At 35.4% G+C, this 15340-nt stretch overlaps 1 pseudogene; it reads left to right on the top strand.

Annotated features, from left to right (window-relative positions):
• The first annotated feature begins 775 nt into the window (after positions 1 to 775).
• On the top strand, positions 776 to 15032 carry LOC121796575 (annotated as a pseudogene).
• Positions 15033 to 15340: the final 308 nt, after the last annotated feature.

Raw genomic sequence — 15340 nt, 5'->3', positions numbered from 1 at the left:
ACATTCGCCCAGTGCTGTCTCCGATGTGGAGGTATTCGTCGAACATGTCGGTCGTTTGTCCAGTCGCAAGCTGGCGGATTGCTGCAGTACATTTCTGCAGCGTCGTGTGGCTGGGACGGCCGACCGCGTACCCTTCCTGGAAGAACTCTTCCCGGGCTGCCAAAGTATTCGCGATGTGGAGAAATAAAGGTTTCCCCTTGCGGAAACGGCGACGGAAGTACGTATCTCCCCAAACCGGGTTATCGCAGAAGTAGTCGCGTACTAACCTTGCAGCGGCTTCCTCCCGGTTACGACGGATGTACGTACGGGAGCGTCGTTGGGGCGGCGCGGCTTCTTCGGCCTCCCGTCGTCGATCTTCTTCAAGTGATTGTTGCAATATTTGACGCATTTGTTCAAAAGGATCCATTAGTTTGATTAAATTTGGGAGAAGGAAAGCAGAGTTGATTTGAGATGAAAATTGGGGTGGAAATAGAGAGGAATAGATGTGTTTTTGTGATTGAAATGAGTATGAAATATGAGTATTTATAGAGTAAATAAATAAATAAAAAAAAATACAAAACGGATATAAAAAAACGGTCACATTACCGTTGCAAAAAAAAAATTATTAAATTCGATTTTTTTTAAAAAAATTGAATTATTGCGTCACCGGGACGAAGCCCACTCGCGGGGCAGCGAGTGGGCTTCACGCGTCGAATGGGAGGCCGCCACGTCGCCTCGGCGCGTGGCGGAACGTTTCGTTCCGCGTTCCTCCGGAACGGAACGCGACACGGCATAGGAACGGCATGGGCACGGAATGGCGACGGAACGGAGCCTGCCGCCGCGGAACCGTTCCGCCGGAATGGCATAGGAACCGCAACGGCACAGCGTTGCGGGTGCCCTTAATTCGGCTCAGTCCTCAAACAGTGGGGTCACATCTCCATTACTCCATTCTCCTAATTCATTACAAGCCTAGTGGTCGGCGGCAATGGAGAAAATAGTGGTGGTGGTGGAGGAGGCGGAGGCGGCGATAACGGCCCTGAAATGGGCGCTCCACAACATCCTCCGCTGCGGCGATGTGGTCACGCTCCTCCACGTGTATCCGACGCAGAGATCAAAGAGCAAGAGAAAGCTTCCAATTAGCTCTCTCCTTCAGAGAAATCTGCAACGCCTTCCCCAACGTAATTAATTAATTAATTACCTTCTCTCTCTCCCTCCCTCTCTCTCGATTAATTGATTGTGCGAATCAATTGCAGACGAAGACGGAGATCGTTGTCACGGAGGGAGACGAGGAAGGGAGGAGAGTCGCCGCCGTGGTGAGGGAAATCGGCGCCTCCACGCTCGTGGTGGGGCTTCATTGATCGGAGCTTTCTATGCAGTTTTTTTTAGATGTCAAACAATTGATCATAAAATAACTTGGGCCTATTGTATGGTCAAAAAAAGAAAGGTGGGAAAAAGTTTGGTTAAATTAAATATAAGTGGTGGGAAATTAGCGTTACGTCATGTAAAGTTGGTCATTATACTATGGCACAAGTTTATTCAAAAGGGTGGGGCCCGCTGCTCTCGCATGTCGTTTACCGGTCAATAGTCTTTCCGTTCGTACATATGGTATCTTGTCTTTTACTCTGCCGTGTTAGTTTTGAAAATTATGTAGAAAATATTAATACTAATAAAATATGAATCTTAAATTTATATAGCTAGTAATAAAATGTGATAATATAATGGGTAAAGATTGGTCGTATATATATAATGTAGTGTGCAAGGACATGAAATTTAAAGTGAGGTGGACGTGTGAATGTCGATTTCAAGTAGTGTGATTGTTAATAATGATGATTGTGAAATATTTTAGCGTAGGACGGTTTAAGGTGTGGGATTTGCCACTTGGATGCTTCTTTTTCCTTGTAATATTTCGCTCAATTTTATTTAATCAACTTTTTATAGTAGTAGAGTATGAGTTTAGTTGCAATTAGAGTATTAGATTAACCAATCACTTTTCTTGTTTGTTCATTTACTTAAAAAAACAGAACATGAACCCACCAGTGTCGTGTTTCCTGCATTTGATTACTTATGTTAATAGTTAATCTTTTTTTTTTCGCTAAAAGCTAAGTAGTATACTACATAAGAAGGACAAAAAAACATTCGTCCACTAATTTGAGTGGGAGAGTGGAAGTTGACATAATCGGATACTCTTGAATCACACTTATTTTTGCTAAAAGTTGAAAACACCTTCTTTAAAAATCCTGTAACCACTCTCTTACGCTATTAAAATAAAACTATTTGTAATTTATCTAAAATATTTTATTAAAATATCAAAATATTCTATTATCTGTTATTATAAATATACTAGTATTATTTTTATACAGAGGATATAGAGTAGCATATACTTTTATTTTACTAAACAATGTAAGGTTTAGTTACAGTAAATATTACTCATATTCAACTATCATAACTTACATTATTCTTTCTATATTGAAATTTGAATCTTGTACGTGGTAATTAGTCATTTTAGAATATGCTTTGATGCTAATCCAATTTGGTTTCTATATGATCAAGCTATATATATATATATATATATATATATATATATATATATATAGTAGTCATCTATGGCAAATACCCCATAACCAAATAACTAGAGAACAAATAATAGTCACAAGATCAAAAAAATCAAGGGCTAGTATTAATTTTCGAATTTAATGAGATATTAGATCCCTCAATCACAAATTTACTCCATAATAACAAATCAGGGGTATTATGGTCATTAACTCCAAAAACAGGTTAGGTGCAAAAATTGAATTCATTTCAAACCGCGTCTTCTTCTCTCTTCTCCTTCTCTGTTCACCATCGTAAAATCGCCGATTAAACCGCATTCAAGCCGTCGCCGTCGCCCTCGCTATCCAGTCGTCAACATCATCTCCTTTGTCGAACAAATGGCTACAAATCAAAGGGATTTTTCGAAAAGTAAATTTCCTACTGATTAACAATCATTTTTAGGTTTGATTTTAGATCTGATTTAGGTTTGTATTTTTGTAACTTTTGAACGAACGAAGAAAAATACAACCGGAAGTTCCGGTTCTATTCACCAACGTTCGAACCATGAGTCATTCCTACTATTTCTTAATTTTAATATACAATATTTTCATGTATTGTGATTATGAAAACCGTAGTTTCTGTGGTTAGATTTATAGTTGTTTCACTGATGTTAAGTGATTATGAAAACCGTAGTTTCTGTGGTTAGATTTATAGTTGTTTCACTGATGTTAAGTGATTATGAAAATCAGAGTAAGAGTGATGTGTTTTGTGAACAAGAGTGAAGTAAAATCAGAATAAGAGTGGCGTGTTTTGTGAACAAGAGTGAAGTAAAATCAGAGTAAGAGTGATGTGTTTTGTAAACAAGAGTGAAGTAAAATCAAAGTAAGAGTGATGTGTTTTGTGAACAAGAGTGAAGTAAAATCAGAATAAGAGTGATGTGTTTTGTGAACAAGACTGAAATAAAATCAGAGTAAGAGTGATGTGTTTTGTAAACAAGAGTGAATTAAAATCAAAATAAGAGTGATGCGTTTTGTGAACAAGAGTGAAGTAAAATCAGAGTAAGAGTGATGTGTTTTGTGAACAAGAGTGAAGTAAAATCAGAGTAAGAGTGATGTGTTTTGTGAACAAGAGTGAAGTAAGTGTTGTGTTTTGTGAACAAGAGTGAAGTAAAATCAGAGTAGGAGTGATGTGTTTTGTAAACAAGAGTGAAGTAAAATCAGAGTAAGAGTGATGTGTTTTGTAAACAAGAGTGAAGTAAAATCAAAGTAAGAGTGATGTATTTTGTGAACAAGAGTGAAGTAAAATCAGAGTAAGAGTGATGTGTTTAGTGAACAAGAGTGAAGTAAAATCAGAGTAAGAGTGATGTGTTTTGTGAACAAGAGTGAAGTAAAATCAGAGTAAGAGTGATGTGTTTTGTGAACAAGAGTGAAGTAAAATCAGAATAAGAGTGATGTGTTTTGTAAACAAGAGTGAAGTAAAATCAGAGTAAGAGTAATGTGTTTTGTAAACAAGAGTGAAGTGAAATCAGAGTAATAGTGATGTGTTTTGTGAACAAGAGTGAAGTAAAATCACAGTAAGAGTGATGTGTTTTGTGAACAAGAGTGACCATATTGATTTTTTTTCTCATATCCATGAAGCTGCTGCAGTTGAAATAAGGTCTAAGATTCGTTAGGATAGACCGCAACAACTTGCTGCAGCTACAAGTGAAATAAGGTCAAAAGATCAACAAGATGTCCTTCGAACAACAACTTCTCCGGAAATAATGTCCAAAAACAAACATGATATGCAACAAAAACAGAATCCAGAGAGTGAGTTATTTAATTATATAGTATCTTAGTGACATATATTATGTATTGGGCAGAGTCATTAATGTATAATTTTGAGCTATATTAAGTGTGTATTCATGAATTTGACCACTTTTTTTGTATGTCTTCCAGCCTCAAAGCGTGGGAGGTCACAATCCAACGATAAACAAGAAATGCCTGCCAGAAAGAAACAGGATAAAAGAAAGAGTGTTAAAGATATTAGTTGTAAAATCAGAAGACCTAAATTGGTCATAAAGATAGGGGTGAAAGTTCTAGTTGAAGCCATTGAGAAGATGAACTCCAAGCAAATAGCTGCTCTGAAAGAGATGAGTTTTGGACAGCTTGTGCATTTGAAGATTCGAAGTATTCATCCTGAGATGGTATTTTCACTCCTTGAAAATTTTAATCATGACAACTGCTCCAGAATAAAACTTGTTGATGATCAACCATTACACATCACTGAGGAGGATGTGTATGCTACGTTGGGACTGCCAAGAGGAGAGTTGGTGATAAAAAAGGGAAAAGTGGCATGGAATGAATGATGTGATGATGACCATTGTAAAGGCTAAGAAGAACAAATTTGCAATAATCCCAACTGATTTACAAGAGCAGCTTGATAGTGATCTAGAAGGTGGTGAGTGGTTTAAGAAAATATTTCTTATTCTGTTGGACAATGTTCTGATCTCACCAACTGCCAACGGAAAATGTCTTGGCCGTATTTTGGATGATATTGGCAACATTTCCAATGTGAGGCAGTACAATTGGTGCAGCTACGTGTTGGATACACTAATCACAGCACATGATAGCTGGAACCTCAAGAACAAATCCACCACATTCACTGGACCAATCACTTTCCTATTGGTGAGTTTTCTATTTTAACAACTCCGTTATAGTGAAGTAAAAATATGCTTAGAGTGAAGTAAAATCATATTTAGAGTGATGTTTTATCAGAGTAAGAGTGATGTGTTTTGTGAACAAGAGTGAAGTAAAATCAGAATAAGAGTGATGTGTTTTGTGAACAAGAGTGAAGTAAAATCAGAATAAGAGTGATGTGTTTTGTGAACAAGAGTGAAGTAAAATCAGAATAAGAGTGATGTGTTTTGTGAACAAGAGTGAAGTAAAATCAGAGTAAGAGTGATGTGTTTTGTGAACAATAGTGAAGTAAAATCAGAATAAGAGTGATGTGTTTTGTGAACAAGAGTGAAGTAAAATCAGAATAAGAGTGATATGTTTTGTAAATAAGAGTAAAGTAAAATCAGAATAAGAGTGATGTGTTTTGTGAACAAGAGTGAAGTAAAATCAGAATAAGAGTGATGTGTTTTGTGAACAAGAGTGAAGTAAAATCAGAATAAGAGTGATGTGTTTTGTGAACAAGAGTGAAGTAAAATTAGAGTAAGAGTGATATGTTTTGTGAACAAGAGTGAAGTAAAATCATACTAAGAGTGAAGTGCTTGTAATGCATTTTATTTTTGATCAGTTTTTGCAGGCTTGCTATGTAGATAGGGTTGTCTACCGAACAAGATTGGTGGTTAGAAGATTCCCAACTGTCTGAAACTGGACAACATCCATTCTTAAGGAGATAGCACAGATGGAATTCGATAATGGAGGCATCATTGGCAGAGGAAGCATAGAAAGTATTATTGACACTGTCTCCATTGAATCTTTATATGTCAACAAGGATTCAATATATGTCCCTACCTCTGTCCCTTCCACCACAACTGGAAATACTATGCCAATAGCCAAAGTAGCTGAAGCTCCTTTAACTGATGAAGCCCTCCCTTCAACTAATGCACCTCCTTCGTCTGATGAAATCAAAAGTTCAATTAGGGAGGCTGCAAATGCTATTACTAAAATGATGAGGTATATAAAGGATGCTCCAACAAATACCAATGACACCAATTGCTTCAAAGTTGCAGCCATAAATGCACTAAAGATGGTTGGTGTGAAGGTTGATCAAGGAGACCAAGCTGTGTCTAAGCCAATGGACAACATGATACAAGCTATGGAAGAGGATCAAGAAGATGATCCAGAATGGATTGAGCTTATGGAAAAAATGATGGAAGCCCATGATGAAAAATGCAAATTAGTGAATGAAGGCACATCAATTTTGCCTGATATTAACTTGGGAAAGAAACCAGTAAGTTGAAGATTTGGAACAGAAACCATGTATATTTTAAACAATTTGTCTGTGGTCTATTGTATTTTAACACTTGACATTTGATTCAGAGGGAACTAAAAATAATTTGTATTATGTTGTGTACTAATTCATAATATTTTTTTTACCTTTTTGAGTTTTTATTCTTATGTTGTATCACATTTCACTATTTGCAGGAGACAAATGAATTTTATGCAGATGTAGCTAAAGCATCATCGCCAAACACACAGATGAAGGTTTAAAAAAATGCTTACAGTGATGTGTTCCATTGTTAAGTGAGGTTTCTGTGATATATGTGTATAGTGATGTGTTTTGTGAACAAGAGTGAAGTAAAATCAGAATAAGAGTGATGTGCTTTATGAACAAGAGTGGAGTTAGATCAGAATAAGAGTGATGTCTTTTGTGAACAATAGTGAAGTAAGATCAGAATAAGAGTGTGTGTTTTATGAACAAGAGTGAAGTAAAATCAGAGTAAGAGTGATGTGTTTTGTGAACAAGAGTGAAGTTAGATCAGAATAAGAGTGATGTCTTTTGTGAACAATAGTGAAGTACGATCAGAATAAGAGTGATGTGTTTTGTGAACAAGAGTGAAGTAAAACCAGAGTAAGAGTGATGTGTTTTGTGAACAAGAGTGAAGTAAGAAGTAAAATCAGAATAAGAGTGATGTGTTTTGTGAACAAGAGTGAAGTAAAATCAGAGAAAGAGTGATGTGTTTTGTGAACAAGAGTGAAGTAAAATCAGAATAAGAGTGATGTGTTTTGTAAACAAGAGTGAAGTAAAATCAGAATAAGAGTGATGTGTTTTGTGAACAAGAGTGAAGTAAAATCAGAATAAGAGTGATGTTTTTTGTGAACAAGAGTGAAGTAAAATCAGAATAAGAGTGATGTGTTTTGTGAACAAGAGTGAAGTAAAATCAGAATAAGAGTGATGTGTTTTGTTAACAACAATGAAGTAAAAATCGTGCTAATAGTGATGTGTTTTCATTTCTTATTATGAAAATAGGACGACATTGTGGATGCCCTAATTGCATCTGCAATAGAAGCGTGCATGGAGCTAGATTCTGATGATGATTATGTTCAATCAGAGTTGAAAGTATCTGGCAAAAATCCTTCAACAGAAATAGTAGTTTACAATCTGAACCTTGTAAGTGTACAACAATGACATATCTCATCAATTCACCAACACTTTTAACAAACATCAAGTGAACTATATGTCTTATATAGTGAAGTATATACACAATACAGTGAAGTTTTCATATCAATCTTGCCTTGACAGGCAACTGCTAGGATTAAACAAATGGAGATACGTTCAAAAGCAGAAAAGAGAATATCAGATGCATTGAAATCTCCATTCCATGAAAGAGTGGTTCAGGCCAAAACCAAGTTTACCTTAAAAGAGTCACAAGTCTTTTTGTGGATTATGACAACATATGAATTAAATGAGTATGATTTATATTATATTTCTGATTTAGAAGAAAAATATACAAAAGATGTGCTAACACACACACATGTTTGAACAGGGACACCATAGTGTATGATGATGATGTCATAATGGTAACAAAAAGAGAATTCTGTTCACTATTGCCACATATGCTAATAGAAGTGGGTGTGATTAGTGTGTGGGCTTCTTATTTGAATAATATGGAAGAATACAGGGCTCTATCTTCATCGAGGTGCCTCTTTTTCACAACATACCCAACGGTAAGAATATTATAAATTTTGAAAAATTAATTGCATGGTATATGTTAATTATAAAACATGATTACTTCACTATTAATCATATTCATTTCACTATATGATATTTACCAACTTTCCGGTTCTATTCACCAACGTTCGAACCGTGAGTCATTCCTACTATTTCTTAATTTTAATATACAATATTTTCGTGTATTGTGATTATGAAAACCGTAGTTTATGTGGTTAGATTTATAGATGTTTCACTGATGTTAAGTGATTATGAAAACCGTATGGCCTTTGTATTATGTTTACATGGTTAGATTTATAGTTGTTTTGCAAATAACAGTGAAGTAAAATCAGAATAAGAGTGATGTGTTTTGTAAACAAGAGTGAAGTAAAATCAGAGTAAGAGTGATGTGTTTTGTGAACAAGAGTTAAGTAAAATCAGAGTAAGAGTGATGTGTTTTGTGAACAAGAGTGAAGTAAAATCAGAGTAAAAGTGATGTGTTTTGTGAACAAGAGTGAAGTAAAATCAGAGTAGGAGTGAAGTAAAATCTGAATATTATTTGACTTGTCTCATCTTTCAACTGTATACAGTTGTTCACCGACCTGATGGGGTTGACCTCATGACCATAATTGATAGATTCTGTGACAATTTACAAACTGAGGTTGAACAAATTCCGTATTTCAAATGGGTCGACGTAGATTTGGTAAATACTGAACACAATTGATTATTTGTTATATTCACTAATTGTTTTTATTATGAAATTATTATTATTATCTATGTAGGTGTTCTTTCCAATTTGTGCTGCAGAACATTACTATACCATATGCTTCAGATTTAGTACTAACAGTATAGTGCTGATTGACAATTCAAAGAATGCTGACGATGAGACATAACAGTCAAATATGGTAGCATACCTGCAAATGTGGTAAGTATACACGATATATAGTGAAGTATTTTTGTGATTACAGTGAAGTATAGTACTCTTTATAGTGAACTACATCTGATATTCATGATGATATATTGCAGAAATCGTATTTTTGTCATTTGACAAGAATGGGGTATCACAACCAAAGCAAATCAATAAAGGATGTGAGCATAATAAAGCTCAAAATGCATTGGAGAACAACATCAAATGTAGAAGATTGTGGAGTTTTTTTGATGCGACATTTGGAATGTTATCATGGTGAGCGCGAACAAAATTGGAAGTGTGGATTAACTACAAGAAGCAGGGGAATACTCCAAAGACTAAGAGCAAAGTATTGTAGCGCATTATTATTGTCGGAAACAAACCATCAGGCATTGAATAACTTGTCACTAACATCAAAGCATTATGAAGAATATGGGAAAACCAATAAAATAGATGTGGAAAAAATGATTGTAAACTTCAAGCATTCATGAACTATTGTAGAAAACTTCATTTAAATTCAATAGCAAGTACTTATTTTACATTAATATCTTGTTTACTATTTAATTCACTGTTGTGTTTTGTAAACCACTAAATGATGTGTTTTGTAAACAAGAGTGAAGTAAAATCACAGTAAGAGTGATGTGTTTCGTGAACAAGAGTGAAGTAAAATCAGAGCAAGAGTGATGTGTTTTGTGAACAAGAGTGAAGTAAAATCAGAATAAGAGTGATGTGTTTTGTGAACAAGAGTGAAGTAAAATCAGAGTAAGAGTGATGTGTTTTATAAACAAGAGTGGAGTAAAATCACAGTGAGAGTGATGTGTTTTGTGAACAAGAGTGAAGTAAAACCACAGTAAAAGTGATGTATTTTGTGAACAAGACTGAAGTAAAATCAGAGTAAGAGTGATGTGTTTTGTGAACAAGAGTGAAGTAAAATCAGAGTAAGAGTGATGTGTTTTGTGAACAAGAGTGAAGTAAAATCAGAATAAGAGTGATGTGTTTTGTGGACAAGAGTGAAGTAAAATAAGAATAAGAGTGATGTATTTTGTGAACAAGTCTTTCAAATTTTTTGCATCCACACAAATAAGTGTCATCACCGATGGAGTAAGTCATTGTCCATGAGTTTGAATCCTTGTCCTTTATGTTATGTACTTCAATATCTCTATTGGTAGACACTCCTAGAGTTGCACAAGACAAAGAGAAACATGTATATACTATCTCTTCTTGAATTGCATTATAAGCACTACCACTATATATCGTTGATGCATGTTTCTCGATTTCCAACCCTGTTCGCAAAATAGGCACTTTTGTTGAATCATAGTATTCAAGCTTTGCACTATTACTTTTTTGAGTCTCCAGAGCATGGTTATAGTTCATATAAAATTGCATAAGGTTAACCCGAGACTTTGAGTACCTTTTAAAGAAGCTATTCTGTGATTCAGATAAAGAAGTTGTCTTTATCAACGAACTCATCGGAAAATCACGGAAAAAGGCTGGAACCCAAAATTTTCTGGATGCAAACATTGATGAAAACCAGTCATTATTGGCCAGCTCATATCTTTCCATTATAGCATGCCAAGTTTCCTCAAATGCATCAGGTTCTATCAACTCTGACCATACACATGCATTCAGTTCCTTCTTTAATTGTTCACTACCAAGCATGTTCTTTGGCAATTTGTCAGCAACTTTATTCATAACGTGCCACATACACCACCGATGTCTTGTATTGACAAGGACCTCCTCAACAGCAACTTTCATTCCTAAGTCTTGGTCGGTTACAATGAGTTTGGGAGCCACACCCATACACTTTACAAATTGGTTAAATAACCATGAAAAAGAGTTGGCATTTTCCTTGGACAAAAGGCCAGCAGCAAATGTCACAGGGCGACCATGATTATCCTTGCCCGTAAAAGGAGCAAATATCATACAGTACCTAAAATGAAAAACAATTCACTATAAGCATGCAGAGAGATACATCACTCTTATTCTGATTTTACTTCACTCTTGTTTACAAAACACATCACTCTTATTATGATTTTACTTCACTCTTGTTTACAAACAAAACACATCACTCTTACACTTCTATATTAAAATCAGTGAAATAACACAGAGACTACGGTTTTCATAACCACTATTATGTACCAAACACATCACTCTTATTCTGATTTTACTTCACTCTTGTTCACAAAACACATCACTCTTACTCTGATTTTACTTCAATCTTGTTCACAAAACACATCACTCTTACTCTGATTTTACTTCACTCTTGTTTACAAAACACATCACTCTTTTTCTGATTTTACTTCACTCTTGTTTACAAAACACATCACTCTTACTCTGATTTTACTTCACTCTTGTTCACAAAACACATCACTCTTATTCTGATTTTACTTCACTCTTGTTCACAAAACACATCACTCTTATTCTGATTTTACTTCACTCTTGTTCACAAAACACATTACTCTTATTCTGATTTTACTTCACTCTTGTTTACAAAACAAAACACATCTCTTACACTTCTCTATTAACATCATTGTAATGAACAATTAACTTCACTGAACAATTTAACAAAATAGTAATTAGTGTGCACATACCTATTTGTTGAGTATGTCGTATCAAACGAAATAATATCGCCATACAAATGGTAGTTTCTCTTGGCAGTAGGATCACACAAAACCAATCGTGTCATCCTATCCTTTGAGTTGACCTCATACTCAAATGTAAATGCACTACACAGCTCCTTCTTCCTTCGCATCTCATTCAATAACATTTGTGCATAAGCTCCTTCCACGTATGCTCTAAGGTCACGTCTATAGTTGCGCACTTCTAAAATAGTACACCCTACATAATCTAATCCACCTAGCACTTCTTTAAGTAAGCTAAAACTTAATGGTGGACCAATGTTTGCATTAGCACAATCGAGGATGAATTTTTGATGGACTAAATCCAAATTGCGGTTCAAATTCATAAAACGCTTATGGCGTTCCTCAACCATCTTGTGATTATGTTCAAATTCATAAAACTTTGTATAACATAACCAACTCCCATAAAATACTTCCAAGACACTTTAGCATTACAATAGCACTTAATAGAAGAACGCTTGCGTTTCACCTCAGATTGTTCACTCTTTCTTTGCTTTGTACCTTCTCGGCTACACACCACGTAAATCCAAGTAATGACATCTTATTCCTTTTTCGATCCCTTTTTACGGGTGTCAAACCCAACATATCGAGCATAATTGTTGTAGAAGTCCAATGCACGATCAAGGGTCATGAAACTTTGTCCAATTTTTTGTTTCAATTCATCGGGGCATTTTGGTACGTAAACCACTGTAAAAAAGCACATCACTCTTAGCATAATTTTACTTCACTGTTGTTAAAAAAACACATCACTCTTACTCTGATTTTACTTCAATCTTGTCCACAAAACACATCACTCTTACTCTGATTTTACTTCACTATTGTTTACAAAACACATCACTCTTTTTCTGATTTTACTTCACTCTTGTTTACAAAACACATCACTCTTACTCTGATTTTACTTCACTCTTGTTCACAAAACACATCACTCTTATTCTGATTTTACTTCACTCTTGTTCACAAAACACATCACTCTTATTCTGATTTTACTTCACTCTTGTTCACAAAACACATTACTCTTATTCTGATTTTACTTCACTCTTGTTTACAAAACAAAACACATCTCTTACACTTCTCTATTAACATCATTGTAATGAACAATTAACTTCACTGAACAATTTAACAAAATAGTAATTAGTGTGCACATACCTATTTGTTGAGTATGTCGTATCAAACGAAATAATATCGCCATACAAATGGTAGTTTCTCTTGGCAGTAGGATCACACAAAAACAATCGTGTCATCCTATCCTTTGAGTTGACCTCATACTCAAATGTAAATGCACTACACAACTCCTTCTTCCTTCGCATCTCATTCAATAACATTTGTGCATAAGCTCCTTCCACGTATGCTCTAAGGTCACGTCTATAGTTGCGCACTTCTAAAATAGTACACCCTACATAATCTAATCCACCTAGCACTTCTTTAAGTAAGCTAAAACTTAATGGTGGACCAATGTTTACATTAGCACAATCGAGGATGAATTTTTGATGGACTAAATCCAAATTGCGGTTCAAATTCATAAAACGCTTATGGCGTTCCTCAACCATCTTGTGATTATGTTCAAATTCATAAAACTTTGTATAACATAACCAATTCCCATAAAATACTTCCAAGACACTTTAGCATTACAATAGCACTTAATAGAAGAACGCTTGCGTTTCACCTCAGATTGTTCACTCTTTCTTTGCTTTGTACCTTCTCGGCTACACACCACGTAAATCCAAGTAATGACATCTTATTCCTTTTTCGATCCCTTTTTACGGGTGTCAAACCCAACATATCGAGCATAATTGTTGTAGAAGTCCAATGCACGATCAAGGGTCATGAAACTTTGTCCAATTTTTTGTTTCAATTCATCGGGGCATTTTGGTACGTAAACCACTGTAAAAAAACACATCACTCTTAGCATAATTTTACTTCACTGTTGTTAAAAAAACACATCACTCTTACTCTGATTTTACTTCAATCTTGTTCACAAAACACATCACTCTTACTCTGATTTTACTTCACTCTTGTTTACAAAACACATCACTCTTACTCTGATTTTACTTCACTCTTGTTCACAAAACACATCACTCTTACTCTGATTTTACTTCACTCTTGTTTACAAAACACCTCACTCTTTTTCTGATTTTACTTCACTCTTGTTTACAAAACACATCACTCTTACTCTGATTTTACTTCACTCTTGTTCACTAAATACATCACTCTTATTCTGATTTTACTTCAATCTTGTTCACAAAACACATCACTCTTACTCTGATTTTACTTCACTCTTGTTCACAAAACACATCACTCTTACTCTGATTTTACTTCACTCTTGTTTACAAAACACCTCACTCTTTTTCTGATTTTACTTCACTCTTGTTTACAAAACACATCACTCTTACTCTGATTTTACTTCACTCTTGTTCACTAAATACATCACTCTTATTCTGATTTTACTTCACTCTTGTTCACAACATCACTTACAAATAATAGCATCACTTAACCGTGGAAAACATCACTCTAATCATGATTTTACTTCACTATTGTTAACAAAATACATCACTATAGCAAAAAATCAAAGACACCTCACTTAAACATTGGAACACAGTGCACTCTTCAATTCACAAAACACAAACGCTTCAATAAAAGCCTATATACAAAACTTTAACATATAAAATACACCACTCTAATTATGATCGACCGTAATTGTTATAGAAGTGAACGAATAATGATTACCTTTAGAAGTCTCAGCTTCCTCGCCCGAAGATGATGAATCGGAATCGAAATAAACTTCGTTCGACCTCATAATTGAATCCATTGATTTGAATCACAATGATTGATTTGAATCGCGATGAACGGATTGAATAACGAATTGAATCGCATCGAATTGAATTCAATCGCGATTTAAATGAAGTGATCAGATTTGAAAGGAAATTTGGAATGAAATCGAAGAAGATTTGATCGCAGATTTGGAAGAAGAAAGGATCACAGATTTGGAAGATTTCACAATTTGATCGCATGTTTAAATTCAGAAAGTAATTTCCAAAAATACCCTCAGCATATTTTATATTATTAAAATAAATAATATTTGTTCCATTAAGATGTGTGACTGAGATTTGTTCTCTAGTTATACACTTAAAAATAGTTATATCTTGATCACTACTCTATATATATATATATATATATATTCATGTAGGTATCTAACAATCCAAAACGATAGCACAAGGCATTTGAACTGTAAGGTCCTTGCCATCAAAGAACCAACAAAAAGTCCGACATCCACAACGATCTCTATAGAAGGGTGTTCGACTACGATGCTTGTCACAGGTCGAAATATCCGTACTTAGGTAAGACTACTAGTCATTTTTTTGGGAATTTTACTTTTTTTATGTGTTGATAGCTTTTACATTTTCCTAATGAATTTGTAAGGAGCTAAAAACAGAATAGTTAGGCCACCCGCAACGCGTCACGCGGGTGGCCCGTATTCCGTCACGGAGGGACGGGACGGCGGCGTGACGCGTTGCTGCGCCCCGTCTCGTCCCCAACCCGTGACGGAACTACGGGACGGCGGCGTGACGCGTTGCGGCGCCCCGTCTCGTCCCCAGCCCGTTCCGCGTTCCATCACGGTGTGACGAGTGGTGAGACGTCTCGCCAC

Source organism: Salvia splendens, chromosome 3 (assembly GCF_004379255.2).
Source record: "Salvia splendens isolate huo1 chromosome 3, SspV2, whole genome shotgun sequence".
NCBI lineage: Eukaryota > Viridiplantae > Streptophyta > Magnoliopsida > Lamiales > Lamiaceae > Salvia > Salvia splendens.
This window is presented reverse-complemented; position numbering and strand designations above follow the sequence as displayed.